Below are 21,026 nucleotides of genomic sequence, written 5' to 3'. Positions count from 1 at the left end.
TTTAATGGATTTAGAAATTAAAAATTTCTATTAACATATTTTCAAGACAATCAGAGTACAAGTTGGATTTGGAAAATCCCAGGAAATTAAAGATACTATATTATGACCTTCAGGAATTCAATGGTGGGCTAGGAAATATTGAACTGGTAGATTCCTGAGTGTATCTTGAAGACAGATCTTGGAGTAAAGTTTCAGAAAGCCCTTGGAAGGTGGGGCTCACAGGAAATGAAAAATTGTCAAAGCCCTGATCTGTGGATACAATCAAATAAAACTGAGGTTAAAAAAAAAAGACAACAAGCAACACCACCCCCACAATGGGTGGGCATTCTTTTACTCTCACTTTCTAAACTTAGTGGAAAGTACATCATTTCCAAGAATGAAGCAGAAGTCACATGATCCAAATTCACTAATTATAGAATTTTTGGTACAGCTAAAATTGTTCAGTTCTGAAGCCTTTAAACTATATATTTGGACACATTGAGGGAAAAAAGCTGCTCATTTGAGAAGACATACAAAATAGCAAATGGAAGTTGAATTCCATTTTCAGATCTAGTGTTATTTGCAAAGTTTTCCAAGAAAATTTAATATAGCCAAAGATAGTCCACCTTGAATTAAAAGAAAATTCGTTCAGCAATATATATTTATTTGTAATTTATATGACTATGTACCTACAAAAAAATTAGAAGTATAAAAGATCCTTAGTGATTTCTCCTATTTAGAACTTATATATATTTGTTCCCTGCTTGAGTGCAAAATAAAAAAATTCCTTCTAGTAATCACCTTTGCTTAAGAGTGGAGGCATCATCATATTCTTTTACAGTGAATAAGTTTCTATTTTCACTTGTGGTACATCTCATTTCTGATTTAATATATCTATCCTACCCCCTGTCTCTAATACTAGGGTTACTGAACTTAGATTAATACGTCTATGATGCAGAAAACATTCTGTGAATAGCATCCAATCCCATTGTTAATTAAATATGGATTGTGGTAAGATTGATGAACTAGCAAAGACATAATTAAGAAGGCAGGAGACACTGTAGAAAGAAGGATGAACTTGGAACTGGAAGATAACAATTATGTGGTTATTTTTTCACTGAGGTTCTGACCTACCCAATATCATGTCCTTGGACCAAGGATGGAGGGGCAATATTTGAGTTCTGCAAATTTCCGTATTTAGAAGCTAATTTAGATAACACAATACAGCTTTTCAAACAAATGATTTGAAATGGAGTGAAAGGTAGTGTCTTGGCTTTTGCCTTTCTTGGGGTTGAATATTGTGGCAGTGGGTCGGGGAGGGTGGCTGCCGTAGAATACGGGGAAATCTGAAGATGTCTGGGCTGGTGGTCTGCTTTCCCGGGCAGAGCCTCAAGAATAACCTACACATTTACTTGAGTAACACATCCTGATTTAGAGCCATAATGGAATATCGGCAGCAGGAATTTTCTAGATTTATGAACTTTGAGGAAAAGGTGCCTGGTTCCTCATGGCCAACACTGGCACGCAAAAGATTCAGAGATTCCTTCTGTTTTCCCCCTCTCCAACCTGTGTGTGTGTGCACACGCACACGTGTATGCGTGTGTGTGTGTGTGTGTGTGTGTGTGTGTGTGTGTGTGTGAGAGAGAGAGAGAGGCAGAGGGAGAGACTGTGTTGGAGATGGTGGTGTAGAGATGGTGTAGAGATGCTGAGCTGGTTCAGACATAAGGTCATGTAAGTTTAGGATGAAGAGAATGGGATTTTTCTACTGGTGGCAAACGGTGTAGAACACCAGCGGGTGCCACCATGATAGCCCAACTGGCCAGACAAATGAGTGACAACTCAGCAGACACCAGCACAAGTCATTGGAGATGTGACCAGGTGAGCCACCTTGCTGTGGATATAAGCAAAACCCAGAAGACACTACACAGGCCTGAGGGTGTGGAGTGAAAACCCCTTATCCCTCAGCATAAAGATTTCCCATAAACTCCTTCATATGCCCAGATGTCACGGGGGAACAGACTCTGAAAGACTGAGCACCTCAAATTTACCTCACATAAATTATTTTATACTCAGACTCTTTTAAAGGAAAATTATTCAGTGAGGGTTTCAAACATTAAAAAATGAAAGAAAATAATATAATGAGCCAACACATATCCCGATTCTAGAATTATCAAGATACTGTCATGCACGTGTCACCTGCCTTTTTTTCTTTCTTTCTTTTTCTATTTCTTTTTTTTTTCTCATTAAACCTTGTTTTAATAAATCTAAAAATTCTGTGACAGATTTTTGTCCAAATTGTTTCCATTAAAAAGTACTGGTTTTAAAAACTCATAAGTTAAAACACACACGCATACACACACACACAAAACAAATCGTCCACAAAACATTCTCCTTTCCTTCTGAAGGTTTTTACCATTAATCATTAACTAGTATTTTACTATTAAACTTAAATGGCCAATTGAGACCAACAGTTCTGAGTCCACCACTGATTAAGGCTGGGAGGCAGGTATTAGGCACAGCATTCATTCAGCCTTCAGAGCTTTCTGGGCAGACTTGGTGGCCTTGTCAGCTCCAGCAGCAGCCTCTTGTCCACTGCTTTGATGACACTCACAGCAACTGACTTGAAATTGATCACAAACAACTGATCACACAGCAAAATGACCCAGAGGAGGTTAGTCCGAGAAGCTCTCAACACATGTGGGCTTGCCAGAAACCATATCAGTGATGGCAGCATCACCCAATTTCAAAAATGTAGGGCCATCTTCCACCTTCTTAATAGAGCGGTGATCAATCTTCTCTTTCAGCTCATCAAATTTGTAAGCAATGGGAGCTGTGTGACAATTCAGCACGGGGCATAGCCAGCACTGATTTGTCCTGGGTGGTGCGGGATAATTACCTGAGCAGTGAAGCCAGCTGTTCCCATTAGTGGGTTTTTTTTGCTGTCACTAGCAATGTTGCCATGATGAACATCTTTGACAGACACGTTCTTGACATCGAAGCTCACATTGTCTCCAGGAAGTGCTTTGCTCAAAGCTTCATGATACCTTTCAACAGACTTTACTTTGGTTGTAAACACCTGGAGTAAAGGTGCCTTGTGCTGGGTTTGAGAACCCCAGTCTTCACTTGGCCCACAGGGACAGTACCGATACCACCAATTTTGGAGACAACCTGGAGGGGCAGACACAAGGGCTTGTTGGTTGAACAAGTTGGTGGCAGGATGCAATCCAAATTGCCATGCAGCGAGGTTCCACTGGCATTGCTGTCTTTACGGGTGACATTTCATCCATTGAACTAAGGCTTGTGAGCACAAGGCTCCGGCATGTTACCATTCCAACCAGAAATTGGCACAAATGCCGCTCTGTCAGAGCTGTAGCCAGTTTTCTTAATGTAGGTGTTAACTTCCTTAATGACTTTCTATATCTCTTCTGGCTCTAGGATGGCTCAGGGGGAATCCATTTTGTTAACACCAACAATTAGTTGTTTCACACCCCGGTGTAAGCCAGAAGGGCATGCTCACAGGCCTGCCCATTCCCGGAGATACCAGCTTCAAATTCACCAACCCTGGCAGCAACAATCAGGACAGCACAGTCAGCCTGAGATGTGCCTATAATCAGGTTTTCGATAAAGTCTCTATGTCCTGGGTCAGAATGATAGTCACGTAGTACTTGCAGTCTCAAATTCCCACAGGGAGATAGCAATGGTGACACCATTCTCACACTCAGTTTTCGGTGTATCTAGCACCCAAGCATGCTGGAAGGAGCCCTTTTCCATCTCAGCAGCCTCTCAAATTTTTTGATGGTTCTTTTGTCATTCCCACCACATTTGTAGATCAGATGACTGGTAGCAGTGGACCTGCCCGAATCTGTGGGTGCAATGATGACAATGTCAATATGAATCTTTTCCTTTCTGATTTTGGCTTTGATTTAGTGGTGGTTTTCACAACACCTGTGTTTTGACAACAAACCTGTTTGGAAAAAGCTCTTTTTAAAAATTTCTATTTCTTCTTCTCCCATGCCCTCTGGTGCCATGCCCCCCACTTCCTCACCCTCCCACTCCCCATCCTTTCAAAGATATTTTAAAGCCAATGCAGGTATCATGCCACTTTAATTTGTACATATTTCACTATTCCCTCTAAAAGATGCAAACCTTGTGTAACTACTCTTTTAGGCTGGAAGAAATGTAATACTTTTACTTGGAAAACTGAATGTGTTTTCCTGTTGATATCCAGCAGTGTGTGGCTTGAGAAAACACTGAATCAGTTACAGAAAAACGTCAAGCTATCTTTTCTTTGTACATGTACTTTTAGGATAAAAGCTTATTGGACATCTCTGTACGTAGCCACGTTATGATATAAAGTATTAATTTAAGTAAGTAATTTATAAGACTTTAGGTTTCTTCCTTATTGAAATAGGGATTATAAAAGCTTTTTGTTTGTTTTGGAAGGGAGCTACGTATTAGCTTACTTCAAAATTTCAAAGGACATTTTCCGCAACTCCATATAGTGTAGACATTTACCATATGTAAAGTCTTATAATTGTTAATACAAAAATGTTAGCAATTTCTGAAGCATGTAAATTGGTGACAGAAGACACGCATACTTCCACCCGAGTATTTCACTTACAACTTCCCCGAAGTATCTACCTTAGAAAATATCAATTACTGGCATTTTGGGGTCATTCAACTTTTGGGTAATCTTATGAGAATTAAGGACCTTATCTCCAAAAAGGAACACACCCACAAAGTTTTGTACACATCTTTACTGATCCCCCGAAATGCAGCCTTGTATCTACCGGATACCCTTCCATAAACAAACAATTTCCATTTTACTTTTTGGCCTTGCATATATTTCGACTTTGTGATGGTTGACTCACCATGTTTCTATCTGTTTTCTTACAAGTTAAAGTACCAGGGATATATTTTATCAGTAGTTCTGAGAAATGTTTATTTTTCAGGAAGGGCACTGGGGCCTCCCCCTGCTTGGCACTTTACTGCCCTGCATTCTACTTGCCAATCCAAATGCCTGTCTCCCCTCCTAAACCATAAACCTCTCAAAGGCAGAGACAGACTCTAGTTTAGAGGGATGTCTCTAGCCTCTAAGGCCATGTCTGGTTTTAGTAAGCCCTAAATAATTATTTCTAGAATAAGAAAATGTACAAAGTATTATTCTCATTAAACACTTTAAGAAAGATGAAGTTATGTGAAGTTCAGTGATTTGCCCAAAGTCGAACAACTAATAGGTAGCATGGTGGATATGACACTCAGGACTGCTGACTCCAAGTCCAAGGATCTTTTGAATACACCAGCTGTCAGGAATAAAAAAAAATGAGCTGCAGAACAAGTCACTGCCAACATGTGAACTCTTGTTACAGATAAGGTCTCAATAGCTTGGGGCTGACCATGAGGGTCCCAAAGAGGAAAAGGGGAAAAGGAAGGGAATCTTGAGGTAGAGGGAGGCTTCCAGGGAGTAAGACTATACATATCTTGGGGAAACTCTGTTATACTCCTGAAAACAATGGCACACTTAGGATATGTAGAATATTGATTCAAAAAGTGATTTAATTTCCTTAAAAATTAAAGTATTTAAGGACATGTGATCCTTTGGGTCTTCTGTGTTTTCTTCTCTTTACTACTTTAAAAAAGGATGAATCAATGTCTTTTGCAACAATTTGGATGGAACTGGAGATCATTCTCCTAAGTGAAGTATCTCAAGAATGGAAAAACAAGCACCACATGTATTCACTATTACATTGTAACTAACTGATGAGCACACATGTGCACAGAGGGAAGTAAAACTCAGTGGGATTCTAGCAGGGGGTAGGGGGTAGGAGAGGAGGGGCAAAAACCTACCTAATGGCTACAGTAAACACTATTTAGGTGATGGGCACACCTATAGCTGGGACTCAAGCTTTACAAAAGTAACCCGTGTAACCTAAAATTTGTACACCCTTATTATTTTGAAATAAAAAAAGAGAAAAGAAACATCCTTTCTGACTTGCCCAGGTCATCAGATTGTAAGCCCAGTTAACTGGTTAATTGGTTGACCCCAGTTTAATATTCTTATTGGCTCATGTCTCCCCATCCACTCCTCCCCCCAGCGACCAATTTCTACAAAACAAAATCTCTTTAATGTCTTTCATTCATGACATGTCTGTGTTGCTTCTATAATTTTTATGTGGAGTACTAATCATATTCTTCCTTGTTTATAAATGAGAATGTTGGATGTTTGTGAAAACAGAAGATGGACTTTACTGATGCTTTAATCCCTCAATCAACTTGATTGAATTGAATGGTCATATAATAGCAGACACAACCATGTGAGACACTGATTTGGTTTTTCATTTCATTACCATTTAAATTTTTATAATATAGGATTCCTGAAATTTGTCACATCTCTCAAAGTAGAAAACAGGCCAATAGAAGATGTTTCTCAGAAAAGCCAGCCACTGGAGTGAGCAAAATCAATTTGAACATATTACTGTAAGTTTGTATTCAAAGAGTGAACTCAAACTTCTAAATGGAAAAGGTTGAGGGGACATGGTCAGAGAATAGCCTAACTTTTAGAGGAATTTCATTCATTTCCTGTTTTGGGGATATATGAAATATGCAGAAAAGTCGTGCTTTTGTTGACTTTGGTTGAAAAATCTATTTGATTATGAGGGTCTATTTAGTTTTCTTGGATGATTCATTTTGAAGTCTGGCATTAAAAGAGCATTAAGAAAATATTGAGGAACGAGAAGCTCACAACATCTGACACCCTTCTCTTTATCTTTTTATGTTAATTTCTTAATTTTTAGAGAATCATGTGCTGTCAGTATACATTCACTCCCCCAAAGCAGCAAGCAGCATTGTGAAATATCTCTTTATGTATAAGTATGTTCATAGCATAGGACCATGAATAAATTTGTAAACAGAATTGGACTAAACCATAATAGTGCAAGCTTTTGAGGGGAGGTACCCTTACTTAAGGTATGTCACAAGATTTCTTATTAAGAAGCCCATCTCCTATCATCCTTTCCCAGTACCTAAGATTTCCACTATTGCCTTCCTCAGGAGGATACCACTTCTTGTTAACACAACAGGGGTTCGCAATGTCCTGCACACACACACAGACACACACACACACACACACACACACACACACACAGAATTAAAGTCAAATTTAAAGAACTAAGAAAAACTTGTAAGGATAGTTGTTGAAATATACCTGCAGGGGTGAAAAAAAAGCAGAGAGAAAAAAAAAGAGAAAAAACCCAAATCAAGTGTTATCAAAGACTTTCAAAACCTTAAAGTCATTCCAAGAATGTGTCAAGGTTCTAAGGTGGGCCTAAAATTAACATGATTTTTTTTTTTTTAGTTAGAAGGGTAAAAAATTAAACCATCATTCCCATTACCTCAGCAGCACAATTATTTTGCCAGATTAGCTGGTCCATACCAGGTCAGACAAGAGCACTGAGGATAAGGAGCACAGAGGCTGTGGGTTTATTTATTAATTTTTGGTGAGGCCTGGAAGAAGCTGGTTGAGAAAGGGTTTACACGACAGGCTAGATTTTGCAGCTCTGCATGAGGATCAAAGGCTTGGAAGAGGAGCCTGGGGATTCCTAGAGGGAAGTGGGCAATGCCAGTCACCGATGTGGTTTTCTCTGACACTGTGCTAAGCTCCAGCCTGCAGGGAAGGTGGACCTCAACAAAGGGACGAGTGGGACTTGGGTGTGTGAGCAGGGCTCACCAGGACTGTGTGGGGCTCTAGCAACGTCACTGCCACGTTCTAACTGTTTACCAGCCATGTCAGGTGGAAAAGCCCTCATGGAAGAGCAATTTGAATAATACAAAATATGGAGAGATGGTAATAGACTAAGAGCAAGAGGGCTTCCCATATAAGATTCTGAGAGGACAAGAGAAAGAGATCTTTATGATGGTTACAGAGGGTACTGACAATGTGTCAAGCACTTTTACAAGTTCCTTTCTCCTGAAATCCTTAAGATAACCCTATGAGATGGAGTCTATTATTATCTCCATGTTACAGACGGAAACACTGAGGCTTAAAGATATCAAGTAACATTCCCAGTATCTCACAGGTGGCAAATAGCAGAGCTTGGATAGAAACTTAAGGAAAGTAAGGCTGTTTTAATTAAATATTCAAAGAGTAACAATGTGAAAGGGGGATTTCTTTTTATCATTTGTAGCTCTGGAAGGCAGAACTAGGAACTAATGGGAAGTTAAAGAAACCATTAGATTTCAGTACACCATAAAGAAGGGCTTTCTGAAGTTTGGAATTAACCCTAAGGAGGAAAAACTCCTTTGTGCAAGAGTGAGCTTTCTATGCTAGACAAATTCAAGTGGAGACTAGATGGCCACATGTTAGAGAAGCTGTAGAGGGATTTCAGACTTGACTGGGAATGTTAGACCAGGTGACCTTTAAATCCCTGTGGCTTAAATTACCAGGGGCTTTAAAGTGATTTAAAAATATAAATATTGTCAACTTCATTTGCATTTATGTCTCTGCGTTGTTGATCATTACCAGCTTCAATTGGCATCCACAGTCTAGATTTTAGACACAGTTCTGGGATTCCATGGGCCTGAGAAATACATAGATATTCCTTAAAAAACATGTGCTTATTGCATAATTATAAATTAATCCAATTGAATAAAAAATGTTAATGATTTCTTATTAGCACTAAGTATAGTTTTAACAGAAAAGTGATAAAGTGAATTACAAGTTCTCAACTTGGTTGAGATTTTGATTTCTTTGAAACCCACAGTGGCATAGTAGTCTCAGCAGATGGAAGACCACAAATGCTTCCTGACCTATAGTTGTCTGTGAGCTGCTCTCAAAAGACCAATTTCTTTTGAGCAAGAAACTACTCTCACCTTCTCTGCAAGACTTTTCTTATTTATTTACACTGAAAATGTTGGGAAATGAAGACCTATAAAATCAGGGATAGGCTAACCTTACAAGACAAAGACAAGAAAGAATCGTATCTGATCCCGCTTGGTTGAGCAAAATGAAATAGTGACCATATGTCTTAATGGGTTATATATCTACTAGCAATCGAGGCTCATCCAGCTATTGAGGAAATAAAGCAAATGGAATACAAGGCAGATGAAAACACTGAAAACTTAATTATTAATTCTATTTTTTGGGCAATAAATAAACAAATTCTTTTTGATAAGGCTTCTAAGGAGTATAAATGCTTATAATCAATCACAAAAATCTAATGCATTTTTACTGGGTGTGACATCTACTGATTTCATTCAATTAAGTAAATTTCCTTAAAAAATATTCTGCATAAAATCTTGGACTTGGGCCTGAAGAAGACATAAAATGGCACAATCTCTACCTCACAAAGTTTACCATGTGGGACATACCAATTAAATGAGCCAATAGCTATAATGAAAGGCAGTATATTATACATATCATAACTGAGGTATAAACAGAGTAAAAAATCTACATGGGAGGCAATGGAAGAAGGACCCACACATGACTTCCAAGATGAGTGACAGATAATGGTGTCAAACAGGAAATAGAAAAGTGAGAAGAGAGATTCCTTTAGGGGAAAGGAAGGTAGGCAGGGAGCAAAGGTGAGAGATTCCATTTTGTACACATTTTGGAGCCAGAGGTGTTGGCTGAATATCCAGGTGGAAGGAAGTGTCAAGCACGAGGCTGAAGTGCTGCCCTGGAGGGTGGGGCAGGAGTTGGGTCAGAGTCTTCCACATACCTGTGATCTCTGGGCCTCAGGGAGTTTGTGGTAGCGAGAGAGCCCTAGAGAGAGGCAAGCAGAGTGTAACTGTGTCAGGAGCAATCTCCGTTCTTATCACATTCTGCTCTCTAACCCCAAAAGAATTAGGAATAAATCTTGTAAAAGAAGCCTGCCTTCTTAGTAATGTGCTTGTTGGATAGCTTGTTTCCTTTCCTGTGCCTGCCAACCATCCAATGCAGTCAGACAGCCAGCTTCTATCCATAAACATGTCATTTTTTTTTCAGTATAAGATAAGAGTGTCAGCAAGAGATACTTTCTGACCAAAGGCAGAATCATTGATGACGTGGTAATGTTTTAATGGTGAAATGGAAGCACAGAAATCAATTATAAATGTAATCAACTCCTCACTCGAGAAAGAGAGCAATGGCAAAATCCACCTAAAAGCATTTTTATTTGGCCCTCTCATGTACCATATGTGGCTCCATATTTTCATTTGTGTTCTTCTTAATCTGATATAAATAATTTACATTTCATGAGGCCAAAAATTTAATAAGAAAAGATAGTCAAGGAGTCCATTGTTTGGCAGAGATGGAATTTGGAGATGAATATGTTTGCCTTGGGTAAGACTCACACAGAGAACAAGGGCTTATTCTAGCTGTCCTTACCTCTTCTTTTCATAGTTTTAGACTGTCGGGCAGTAAGTACTGTTTCTGGTATTGGTGCTCTCATGCTCGCCTTGTTATCACCCAGCAGCCAACAAGGTATCAATGTTCCAAATGTTAGATAGAAATTGACTATTAAATACAGTCTATCTCCAATTTACCCATCACCAACACCATTTTATGCTATTTTAATGGACACAGGGGTCCAGTCTATGTAGGAGTCATAAAATATTGGTTCTTCTGGGTCTTCGAGAAGGTTAGAAAAAGAGAGCAACATTTGGGTCATCATTAGTATTTCCTTGATGTATCATTTTAAATTGCTACATGACTATGCTTTCTCTGTTTCCTGGACTTTTCAAGGAAGTAGAAAAGTATTCTGTGCCATAATCTCCAGGTTGATAAAGACAAGTTTGATATTATATCAATCTATTTGAAATTTAACCTCTGATCTCTTCATTTGAATATAATATAACCATTATTGCTATTCGATTTGCTAATATTCCCATTGAAGTAGAATGATCTTTTTTAAATGTAGGAAGCTATATTTAACGATATGTTATTGGTGTATTAAAGAGATTAAATTAAATGTTTAATTAGCACTTTGATTTATAAATAGAAATATTCAATGTAAATCAAAATTTGTAAGGTAAAATTAAGGAGGAAGAGCTTGGGTCTTTGTAAGCAGTATTTGGGATGTAAATTTCACGAATTTTACTTTAAAAAAATAGTTGAAAACATTAAATCTATCTGAACAAAGATGTTCTTATGATGGTGGACTGATCTCTCAAATATCGTTTAAATTTGAGCACTCTCATTTTCTCTTTAATTTAGAAACTATTCTAAATTGTTATGCCACATATTTCTAATTTACTGATTAAAAATGTGTCCAATCTCATATTACTGAAAAGGGAAAATATTCGGTATATAGCTCTTCATAAATTAGAGAAAGCTGTGTTTTTTTCTCAATGCTGTAAATTTCCATGAAGAGAAATTAAACCAACCAATAAACACACACACCAATATACACTTAAACACACCAATTAGACCATTGAATTAAACATAGCTCCTGAGCTATATTTTGTCAGAAATATAATATGTGTATATTCAGTTAATGCAGCTTACTGTGCTAGTCTGTTATAAATATTTACTGATGTCAGGTGACAACTGGGAAAATTAGTGTGTGCAAGAATATAATTTTCTTAAGACTGTAAATCAGGTAAAAATTCAGAAGGGAAAATTACTGACTGTTGAAGGTCTTACAGAAATAACTTTAAAATAAACCTGGTAAAAAAGAAAACATATCCGGTTCCTAGGGAACAAAATTTAATTCCATTTTCATCTACGATATCTTCAAAGACCTTCTGAAATATTTGTAAAGTTTTTAAACTTTATTTTAAAATACTTAAGGACTTCCTAGTCCAGAGTAAGTGTGTAGGCGAGATTATTAAAGCATTTTGAGGAAAACATTTGCTTTTGGACTTCCCCCAGGATGTTGTAAAATCTCTTGGGAACACACTTGCAGAATTATAGAGATGTTCTTTCAAACTTTCACTTGGCCCTGACAGCTTGCTTTTTGATGTTTTTTCTGCTACTGAGTAAAATGTAAAACAGCCCACCAATCAACCAACCAAACAGACAAAACATGTTGAATCTGTAGAAATGTATAATTTGTGAAATTGTGAATACCTATAGTAAATGCCTCAACAAATATGGTTTGAAGGATAAGTGAGTATTGATGCTAAGAACATAGAAAGATTACAGTTTTTTATTTTCTATGGTTGACAGCATATGACCTGAACTTGTCCATTTCTCTTTTTCTTTATTTAGCAAAACTACATATACAACTAATTAGGAAACTCAACTCAACTTAACTGAACTTGATACGTGACTGTTGTGGTCTGAATTTTGTCCCTCCCAAAGTCTTCTGTTGAAGTCCTAACCCTTATTACACCTCAGAATGTGACTGTATTTGAAGACGCAGATTTTACGGTAAATAAGTAAAGAAAGTTAAATGAGGCTGTTACAGTGGTGTCCTGATCCAATCTGTTTGGTGGCCTTATAAGAACAGGAGATTAGGACATACCCAGAGAGACATAAAAGATGCCTGTTCACAAAGAAATGGACACGTGAGGACATAGGGAGAGGGTGATCATCTGCAAGCCAAGGAGAGAGACCTCAGGAGAAACCAAACCTGCTAACACCTTGATCTTGGACTCCCAGCCTCCAAGACTGTGAGAAAAATACAAGTTTGAGGTATTTTGTTATGGCAGCCCTAGAAAACTAATACAGTGATAATGAAGTAAGAACTAAGTCTTTGAAGAAAAAGCATTGAGTCATTTAAATCTCTTATGAAGGTCCATGTTCTGGCATTTGAAGTTCAAGCCCCTGTGTATACTTAACATCGCTGGATTGCTATCACTGCTGCTCTCATTGAACACACCCACAGAGCACCCATTCATCTGCCCCCTTCTCTCTTTCCACCTCGACTGCTTGCTGCTCCTTTCATCCACCTCTCAATGTAGGTTGTAGGAAAACATCTGTCAAAACTGGATTTGAATTCTCTCTCAACTTTTTAAAAAATTATGGTAAAAACACCCGACATAAAAGTCATCATCTGTGCCATTTTTAAGTGTACAGTTCAGTAGTGTTAAGCATATTCACATTGTTGTGCAACGATCTCCAGAACTTTTCCATCTTGCAAAGCTGAAACGCTATATGCATTAAAATAAAACTCCTCTTTTCCTCCTTCTCTCCAAGCCCTTGGCAAACACCATTCTAGTTTCTGTTTTTATGAACTTGACTAATTTAGATTCCTCATATAAGTGAGTTCACAGTTTTTATCTTTTTGTGACTGGCTTATTTCACTCAGCATAATGTCCTCAAGGTTCAACAGTGTTGCAGCATTGTGGCAGAGTTTCCTTTTTTTTTAAAGGCTAAATAATATTGCTATGTCTATATCATCTATCTATCTACCACATGTTTTTAATTTAACCGTTCACCCATTGATGGACATTTGAGTTGCTTTCATCTCTTGGCTATTGTGAATAATGCTGCTCAGAATATGGATGTGTAAATGTCTCTATGAGATTCTGTTTTCAATTATGGATATATACCTAGATGTAGAATTGCTAGATCATATAGTAATTCTATTTTTAATTTTTTGAGGAACTGCCATGGTTTTCCATAGTGGTTGCATCATCTTACATTCTCATTAAAAGTACATAAGGGTCCCAATTTCTCCATATTCTAGCTAGCACTTGTTATTTTGTTTTTTTGATGGTAGCCATTCTAATGGGTATGAGATCATATTTCATTGTGGTTTTGATTTGCATTTCTCTAATGATTAGCAATGTCAAACATCTTTTCATATGCTTACTGACCATTTGCATATCTTCTTTGGAGGAATGGCTATTCAAGTTCTTAGCCCGTTTTTAAATCAGGGTACCTACTCTTTTTGTTGAGTGATATTTTAATATATTCCAAATATTTACTTCTTATCAGATATATGATTTGCAAATATTTTATCTCATTCTTTGGGTTGCCTTTTCATTCTGTTGACTATGTTCTTTGATGAACAGAAATTTTTAAGTTTGATGTACTCCCGTTTCTCTATTTTTTCTTTTATCACCTGTGCTTTTGGTTTCATTTCCAAGAAATTCTTGCCAAATCCAATCTCATGAAGTTTTCCTCTGTGTTTTGTTTTTTTCTAGGAGTTTTATTGTTTTATGTCTTACTTTTAGGTCTTAAGTTCATTTTGAGTTAACTTTTACATATGGCGTGATGTAAAGGTCTAACTTTATTCTTTTCCATGTGGATATCCACTTCTGCCAACACTATCCAACACTATTTGTTGAATAAAGTATCTTTTTTTTTATCAAGTGGTCGTAGCACTTTTGTCAAAGATCATCTGACCGTATACACAAAGGTTTATTTATAGGTTCTCTGTTCTATTACATTGTTTTATATGTCTATCTTTATACCAGTACCATACTGTTTTGATTACTGTAGCTTTGGAATGTGTTTGAAATTAAGACGTGTGAGGCCTCCAACTTTGTTTTTTCTCAAGATTTATTTGGATATTCAGGGTCTTTTGAATTTTAGGATTGTTTTTTCTATTCCTGTAAAAAATGCCATTGGGATTTTGATAAGGATTGGATCAAATCTGAAGATTTCTATGGCTATTATTGACGTCTTAACAATATTAAGTTTTTCAACTCATGAATATGAGATGTCTTTTCATTTGTATGTGTCCTTGTAAATTTCTTTCTTCAATGTTTTGTAGTTTTCACTTCCTTAGTTATTCATAAATGTTTTATTTTTTGGTGTGATTATAAGTGGGATTGTTTTCTTAAATTCCCTTTTGAATTATTTATTGTTAGCATGTAGTTTACCTGTTGATTTTGTATCCTGCAACTTTTTTCTGAATTATCTTATTGGATCCAACAGTATTTATGTAGACTCTATAGGGTTTTCAACATATAAGATGATCTTGTCTGAAAACAGAGATAATTTTGCTTCTTCCTTTCTAATTTAGATGCCTTTTATTTCTTTTCCTTGCCTGATTGATGTGGGTGGGAATTCCAGGGTTATGTTACCTAGAAGTGGTAACAGTGGGCATCCTTGACATTTTCTAGATCTTAGAGGAAATTATTTGAGTCTTTCTCCATTGATTATGATCTTATCTGTGGGATTTTCATTTATAGTCTTTATTATGTTGAGGTAGTTTCTTTCTCTTCCTAGTTTGTTGAGTATTTTCCTTATGAATGAGTGCTGAATTTTGTCACATGCTTTTTCTGCATCAATTGAGGTGATAATGTGTGTTTTTTTCCTTTTCAGTTAATATGGTATATTACCTTGGTTGATTTTTGTGTGTTGAACCATTCTTGCAACCTGGGAATAAATTCCACTTGGTCATGGTGTATAATCCTCTTGATGTGCTGTTGAATTTGGTTTGCTAGCATAATAGTCCCTTCGTATTTGTGGGGGATTGGTTCCAGGGCCCCCTGTTGATACCAAACTTTGCAGATGCTCAAATCTTTTATATAAAATGCCATTGTATTTGCATATAACCTATGCAAGCCTCCCATATATTTTAAATCATCTCTATATTATTTATAATACCTAATATAATATCTACGTATCACTTCAGTTGCATGGATTCAATATAGTGTCTGTAGCATTTCAAATTCAAGTTTAGTTTTTTAGAACTTTATGAAATTTGTTATTCTGAATATTTTTGATCCATGGTTGGTTGAATTCACGCATGCAGAACCCACAGATATGGAGGGCTGATTGTATTTGTTGGGAATTTTTTCTTTAATATTCATCAGAGGTATCAGTTTATGGTTTTCTTATAGTGTGTTTGATTTTTTAAAAAAATAATTTTTATTTCAAAATATTAGGGAATACAAATGTTCTTGTTATAATACATGGATGAATTGTATAATGGTGTAGCTAGGGCTTTTAGTGTGTCCATCACCAGAAGAGTGTATGTTTTTATTGCTTATCCTGTCCACACCCTCCTCTCTTTTAGTTTCCAGTGTCCTTTATACCACCTTATGACCAGGTGTATCCCTCATTTAGCTCCAACTTATTAGTGAGAACAAGTGCTATTTGTTTTTCCATTCCTGAGATGCTTCACTTAGGATAATGTTCTTCAGTTCCATCCAAGTTGCTGCAAATGACACCATTTCTTCCCTTTTTATGTCTGAGTAGTATTTCTGTGTGTGTGCATGTGTATCACATTTTCTTTATCCATTCATGAATTGATGGACACTTAGATTGATTCCATATATTTACAATTGTGAATTTTGCTGTGATAAACATTGGGGTGCAGATGTCTTTTTGATACAATGATGTCTTTTCCTTTGGAAAGATATCTAGTAGTGGGATTGCTGGATTGAATGGTAGGTCTACTTTTAGTTCTTTGAAGACTCTCCTTACTCTTTTCCATAGAAGTTGTACTAGTTTTCAGTCCCACCAACAGTATATAAGCATTCATTTCTCATTGCATCCAAAATCTATTGTTTTTTGATTTTTTTCATAATGGCCATTCTGTTAGGAGTAAGGTAGTATATTATTTTGGTTTTAATTTGCATTTCCCTGATGATTAGTGATGTTGAGCATTTTTTTCATGTCTGTTAGGCATTTGTGTGTGTTCTTTTGAAAAAACTGTGTTCATGTCTTTTGCCCACTTTTTGATGGGGTTATTTGTTTTTTCTTGCTGATTTGTTTGCATTCTTTGTAGATTCTGGATATTAGCCCTTTGTCTGATGCATAGTTCGTGAATATATTCTCCCATTCTGTTGTGGTTGCAATTATTTATTTCTGTTGTTGTTGTATTTGCCTTTGGGGTCTTAGTCACAAATTCTTTGCCTAGGCCAATGTCTAGAAGAGTTTTTACTATGGTTTCTTCCAGAATTTTTATGGCTTCAGGTGTTTAATCCATCTTCAGTTAATTGTTCTATATGGTAAGAGATAGGGATCCTGTTTCATTCTTCTGCATATGGCTATCCAATTTTTCCAGCACCATTTATTGAACAGGGTGTCCTTTCCTCAGTGTATGTTTTTGTCTGCTTTGTTGAAATCAGTTGGTCATAGCTATACAGTTTTGTTTCTGGGTTCTCAGTTCTGTTCCATTGGTTTATGTCTCTGATTTTATACTGGTATCATGCTGTTTTGGTTACTATAGCCTCGTAGAATTTGAAGTGAGGTAATGTGATGTCTCTAGATTTATTCTTTTTGCTTAAGATTGCTTTGGTTATTTGGGCTTGTTTTTGGTTCCATATGAAGTTTAGGATTATTTTTTCTAGATCTGTGAAAAATGACATTGGTATTTTGATGGGAATTGCATTGAATCTGTAAATTTCTTTGGGAAGTATGGACATTTTAACAATGCTCATTCTTCCAATCCATAAACATGGGATATTTTTTCCATTTGTTTGTGTCATCTATGATTCCTTTCATCCGTGTTTGTAGTTCTCCTTGTAGAGATCTTTTACCATCCTAGGTATTTTATTTTCTCTGTAGCTATTGTAAATGATATTGTGTTTTTGATTTGACTTTCATCCTGACTGTTATTATTAAATAATACATAGAAACTACTGATTTATGTATTTGATTTTATAACTTGAGACTTTGCTGAATTTATTAATCAATTCCAGGAGTCTTCTGGTGAAGTCTTTAGGGTTTTCTAGATACAAGATCATATTGTCAGCAAACAGGGATAATTTGACCTCCTCTTTTCCAATTTGGATTCCCTTTATTTCCTTCTCTTGCCTGATTGCTCTGGCTAGGACTTCCAGTATTCTGTTGAATAGAAGTGGTGACAGTTGACATCCTTATCTTGTTCCAGTTCTTGCGGGGGGAATGCTTTTGCTTTTCTCTATTCAGTGTAATGTTGGCCAGGGGTTTGTCATAGTATAATAATAAGATCATAAAACTATATAGAGCATTTATTATTTTGAGGTATGTTCCTTCTATGCTTAGGTTGTTGAGAGTTTTTATCATGAAGTGGGGATGGATTTTATCAATGCTTTTTCTTCATCTATTGAGATGTTCATTTTTGATTTTAGTTGAGTCTTCTTTCTCTTTTTCTTAATCTGGCTAAGAGTTTGTTAATTTTGTTGATCTTTTTCTGTTAAAAAAATCTACTTTTTAACAGTTGAGAGGTCATGTGACTCACTCTTGAAGTTTTCTTCTCTTTATCTGCAAAATGGATGTGTCATGTACTGTGCAGGTTGGTGTGCCCTAGCCACATTATTTTATTCAACCCTTTACTGTCACATAGTTGGTGCTTAATAAATAGTAGCTAGTATTATTTTTAATTATGCAAGCAATACAAATTCCCTTCCCTCTGTAGATCACTAATTCTTTTTTAATCCCTTTTCAAAAGAATCACAAACTCTAAACATTACACTTAGTATCAGCATTCACTGCTTAGAAAATATGAATCTTCTTGCTGTTTTGTCTCTTATTGTTCTTGTGCAATTCTCCTCTTGGTTTTATAGCCCTTCTGTGCTCATGTTTAACTCAATAAGGATATATTTCTTCCATAAGCCCTTCATTATTCTTTTCTTTGTACACTGCCATGAATTGATATCATACTAGTAGATTTTTTTCCTAAGATGAGTTCTTTACTGACTGTATTTTCTATTAAGTAGAATAATTCCACATACTATAAGACATTATTTTTGAATAACTGTCCTATATACTTAAAGAACTTGAAGAAAGTGAAAGTTTGTTCATTCCCTGTATACCTGCTTTTAGTAGATGTGGTTTCAATTTTTAGGACAGAGGAAACATAACTTTTTTTTCTGGACTTCTTTTCATGTGTGTTGGTTGAAAAGGCTCTTGTTTGATTTACAGCTTGATTAAACATAGCTGAGTTTTAATTTTGACCTAAGTCATCTGAGAACAATTATATGCACAGATAGTCCATATTAAAATTTTTCTTTTAAAATCTCAAACCCAAGGCAGAGTTTGGCTTTATGGACAAATGGAAAATCCTTTGATTCCCCTGGTGGAAAATTATATACAGTGAGTTTTATTGGCATTGTTGTTAACCTCTGATTGTTCTGTGAATCATGGAGGGTGCAACATTTACCCTTGGAGGGAGAAGAATGGAATCTGGATGTAGAGAGAGAAAAGATAGAATTATGCACTTTTAAAATGTTACATAAATTAATTGCAAAATTATTAATATATTCAGCATCTTACATATTGGACCTTACTGTCTAGTTTAAAGCTACATAAGGGTATAGTGCAGACACTTGTTTTAGCATTGTAGCAATCAGCTTTTGCGGTATCAACAAACAACCCCTAAATTTCAGAGGCTTACAACAATGAAAGGTAATTTCTTGCTTATGTTAGATGAGGGCTGTGGGTTGGCTGTAGCTTTGTTGGTCTCAGCTGGGCTTCATGTGTCTTGTAATTATTGTGCCTCAGCTGATAGGCATCTACTATCTAGGGCATGCTCTTCTCATGGTAAGAGAGGTCAAGGGGACATGAGTCAACCACAAAACCACATTAGACATCTACATACCACTGGCCAAGGCAGGCCACATGGCCAAGCCCAAATCAATGGGACAGGGAAGCAAACTCTGCCTCCAAGAAAGCACAGCAAGGTTTAGGCAGGAATGAATAATCATGAACAATAATAGAACCTATCTGAGAAACACAGTGCAAACCCATAATAAGCTCAACATAATAATTCAGACTAGAAATAAATCATTTCTAAGTCAGATAATTTTAGAATATTATATAAAATATTATATTTTGAGGTTCCAAAGTAAAAAGATTAAAGATTCTGTAAAATCTATTAAATTAAAGATTTAGGGTTCTATGGTATTGACAGAATATTATTTAGAGCCCCAAAAGTAAAAAAATTAAAGTGGGGCTCAGGACCCCAAAGTCCTGCCTGCTGACTGTTTCCTCTCTGCCTCCCTGCTCCTCACTCCTCACTATATTTTCCTGGCAATATCTAAGAGGATTCTTCAGAACCTAGTTTGAAAATCACCAGTACAGCATTTCTCAATGCAGCCTCCACAGATGTTACGGGGTATTAGGTTACAAAAAATGTAAAATGATCAGTGTGGGTTGAACAAAGTTAAGCAGAACTGCAGGAATTCTCAGAAACTTTACTGGGTTAATGTTCTTTGTGAACCTCCAAGAAGGGGATATAGGTCTCAGCATTGCCCCAAGTTCTTATGAAGCAATTCAGTGCTTTGGAACATATTTTAGGAAAGGCTACATTAGACAACTGCTCTTTTATTTAAAAAATTATATCTGGGACAGAGACTCAAGGTAGGACAACTAGTTGAGCTTTTCTTATCTAGTTAGTTGCAGAGATCAGATTAAGATTCAGATCTCCCCCTTTCCCTTCCAGGAATCTTTGATCACGTTGCTGAGTTTGTTCCTATGACCTGGAGCACTGGACATACTTTGGCAATGATGTAATGGTTCATGGGGTGTTTTAACCTTTGAGAACAATAGGCTTGGTCAATGCTTCTGTTAGGGCCCAATATGAAAGAAACTGAATGACCATGAGTAACTGGTTTCACAAAGTGAATGAAGGATTGTATGATATGATCTGAAACAACTGTTGAAATAAACCACAACATCAGCAAACACTCAGGGATTTTTTTTTCCTCTTCAGTGAATTTAAGGCTCCATTCATGTGGAAAATAAAGGATGTCAAAAGCTGTAATTTTCCATAGTACATAAACTGTGCCTTTTCCTTTGCCTTTTGTTTGCAAGTAAATGACAATTATTAATCTTTATAATTTGTGTCCTAGGTTACTGTTTGAGATGTTCTCTAAGAGTGATGATGAACCACTAAGGAGATAAATTTGAACCTAATTCTTACCTACAGCTTCATAGCTGCTATATGTTCAGAGGGGAAGTAACTAATTAAAATATTCTTCATCAATCCTACATATCTGACGAAAATCCATGGTGTCTGTGGTGCAGCATATAATGGAGAAGAGCCTTGCTCTTATATACGTACCCATGATGTGAAAATTCAAAATTTCAAGTGGATTAAGAGTTAAAAAATATATTAGTATTAGGTCAGAGCAAAAGTAATTGTGGTTTTGGACCCTGAATTTTAAATCATTATAACTAGTCTCAAATACATCTTTATTAATCAAAATAGGAACCAATACAATCAACACATTTTTGTCAGCAA

At 36.4% G+C, this 21,026-nt stretch overlaps 1 pseudogene; it reads right to left on the bottom strand.

The window, feature by feature from the left end:
• Positions 1–2,501: 2,501 nt before the first annotated feature.
• On the bottom strand, positions 2,502–3,884 carry LOC123646914 (annotated as a pseudogene).
• Positions 3,885–21,026: the final 17,142 nt, after the last annotated feature.

The sequence above is a fragment of the Lemur catta genome, chromosome 11, assembly GCF_020740605.2.
Source record: "Lemur catta isolate mLemCat1 chromosome 11, mLemCat1.pri, whole genome shotgun sequence".
Lineage (NCBI taxonomy): Eukaryota > Metazoa > Chordata > Mammalia > Primates > Lemuridae > Lemur > Lemur catta.
This window is presented reverse-complemented; position numbering and strand designations above follow the sequence as displayed.